At 40.6% G+C, this 2,841-nt stretch overlaps 1 long non-coding RNA gene across 2 annotated transcripts; it reads left to right on the top strand.

The window, feature by feature from the left end:
• The first annotated feature begins 1,088 nt into the window (after positions 1–1,088).
• Positions 1,089–2,151, top strand: LOC131457117 (uncharacterized). Of its 2 annotated transcripts, none has more exons than XR_009239983.1 (3): positions 1,089–1,203; positions 1,298–1,356; positions 2,026–2,151. It is a non-coding gene; the product is annotated as an uncharacterized LOC131457117 (long non-coding RNA). The 2 variants fall into 2 exon arrangements; XR_009239984.1 differs by having other exon boundaries at positions 1,293–1,356.
• The last annotated feature ends 690 nt before the right edge of the window (positions 2,152–2,841 follow it).

The raw sequence follows: 2,841 nt of genomic DNA, 5'->3' as shown, positions 1-2,841 counted from the left end.
CATTTCATGCATCTGCACTGTCTTTCATGTGTACATTTCGTACTGTGTTCATTTGTTATGGAAATCTTTTTTGTTTCATTGTCCAATCTCTGCCTCTCACTATAAATGTGCCGTGACACAGTGGAATCTGAACGTGAAAACAAACTTTGATCCCAGTCATACGGTTCTCGCTCTGGTTCGATCTTTAGCTGGAGCTGTGGAGCTGCTCCGACACAGCAGCGCTGAGGCCGCAGCTCTCAGACATGTTTTCATAACACTGTCAGTGCCATGATTGAGTGAGTTCACTGGAATCTCTTAATGTCTGCTGCATTTCCATCACACCACTGGTTGATGTGGCTGTCTGGCTTCTTTGCAGCGGCCCAGTGAAAGTGCCATTAATTAACCTAAGAGGGCATGAAAGACTTTATTGTTCCCCGTGGGCAAATGAAGTCGCAGAAGGCAGGCAAACACTGAAGCTGCAGCTTTCTATTGCTTAATAGGATTGATGTAGTGTTGGACAGGGTACTGTGTTCTATTTAAAATACAAATTTCAAATAATATTATAATAGTAGTGGCTCACATTAAGAGGTTACCAGCCATATCACCCCTTATGCTAAGCTAAGCTGAGCTAACTGGCACCTGTCCAGAGACTTCTCATTTAATTAATTAATTAATTAATTTTAATAAAAGCAAATAATAATATTCACCAAAATGTCATTATTGAATTGTATAACTCATACAGCCATCTTTTCAGAATTAAGATTAATCACTGACCAGAGGCAAACCATGGTAATAAATCTACTCCCCCATTTTAGTATGCGTGCTAAGCTAAATGGCTAAGGCCTCAAGCTGTGTAGCTCCATGGTTAGCATTAAGACAAAAACACGTCATATACAAAGCACTTGCGTGGCCTTTTGGTAGCCCAGTGGGAAAGTTTGAGACACGGTGACCTGAATTAAAAAGAGATGAGGATCCATCACTCACTAGCCCTTAGTGGGACAGTGGCACATCTGCCACTGAACTGTGGAAATGACTAGCATGTAAGCTGTGTGCCGTCACCGTATAAGAAGAACCTCCATAACTCGCATGTGAGTGCTTTTGTTGGGAGTTTCAGTCGGGTACAGTCAACTGGATCTCCATCTGTGGTTATTCTGAGTGAAGGGATGAATCACTGAACGGCAGGTGTTTGATCAGCAAACGGCAAAAGTGGTGTTTTACCTGCAGGTGAGTCCTGGACAAGAATTGATGATAATCTGACCCATGCAGAGCTTGGGTCCACTTTATTGAACTCTGAACATCTGTGTGTTATGAAGCACAGACCTGTCGTGGATTAAGATGACACATGTGAAGCGGTTTCAAGGAATCCCCATGTCAAAGGTACGTAATTTGCAAACGGCGTTTTAAGTGCATCAATGACAGTACTGACGGATAGATAGAAAAGTGCAAGTTCCTTCAAAAGGAGTAAGTTCCTTCATGTATATTTTCCTGCTCTATCTCACATCCTTTCGGCAAGATAATTACCAAAGAGCTTAACTTAATCCCTCTTCTTGGAGGAGCCAATACAGAAAAGTAGTAAATATCAAGTAATATGCATCCATTTACACTGTGGATTTATTCCACAGCTGTATTTTATCATTTTGTCATTAGATGTGGTGACTGTGAAGGATGTAGAATATGAGTCACATCGTTTTCAAGCTAAAATTATTCAAATGATTAATTGCACCCTGGGGATGGAGGCAACATCATGTTAACGCAGACCATACTCTTACTTTAATACTTTTTTTTTTCCGAATGAATCACTTGTTTTAATTTCACAAAATATATACAACTCATCGTGAAAGATGATTAATGTTGGGGTAATTATTCATTCTACAATCATTCAATGTCACTTAACAACAAAATATTTAACACTTCCCAAGGAGGTAAATAAACAAATGCAAAAATAGGTGAATGGCTTATTTATGTACAGCAGTATAGCAACTCAAATAAATAAATAAATCAAATAAATATCACTTCATTGAATTGTTGTTATTGTTCTGCTTCCAGTCCATGAGGGGTCTGTGCAAAGAGGAAGACTATGCATTTCTGGGAATGTCAGGAAAGAGGTCAAAAGAAGCGGTAGAAGCAGCCGGGGCTTTTGAGGATGACGGCAGTATGAGAAAGGAGGAGCGGGTAAGAGATAAAGACGAGTCACCCTCAAAGTTTTATGAAACCAGTAAAAGATAAACACTTTTGCTTTAAAAAAAACAAATCATGTACAAGTGCCTCTGTGTGTTTGGAGGTCCACCGGCGTCTGGAGCGAGAACAGCAGGAAAAAGAGAGACTCAGGGAAATAGAGGAGACAAAGAAGGTGAGCGCACACACACACCACTAGTCTGTACATCAGCCAAACCAAACAACCTCTTTACTATTACACTATTCGCACAAACACAAGTGACATGAGTCCAGCCTCAGTAGCTGCACTTCCACTTTAAAATGCAGCTCAAATGAAATAAAGAAAATGCACATTTATGCATGTTTCACTCCATCCACTGCTGTCCAGTGACTGTTACTTCACAGAGATGAGCTGTAGGTGGCGCAAAACTCAGGGTCACCACAAAAGAAGAATAAGAATGTGTGACAAGCAAGATCAAAAGATGTGTGATGAAAAAAAACCCAACAGATTTCGTTGCTGCTTCCCAACTGTTAGAATAATATCTGCTTGTTTCAGTTAGTCGAGGAATGTTGTCGTTACCTCATCTGTCCACACGTCCCGCCTCTCCTCCACCTTCTCCTTACCTAATACCAAAACCGCCATTTGTACCTATTGCACTTTTCTGCCTTCACTTTATGTCATTACGCCAGCTTTAACACATCCTCTTG

This window comes from Solea solea, chromosome 3 (assembly GCF_958295425.1).
Source record: "Solea solea chromosome 3, fSolSol10.1, whole genome shotgun sequence".
Taxonomy (NCBI): domain Eukaryota; kingdom Metazoa; phylum Chordata; class Actinopteri; order Pleuronectiformes; family Soleidae; genus Solea; species Solea solea.
This window is presented reverse-complemented; position numbering and strand designations above follow the sequence as displayed.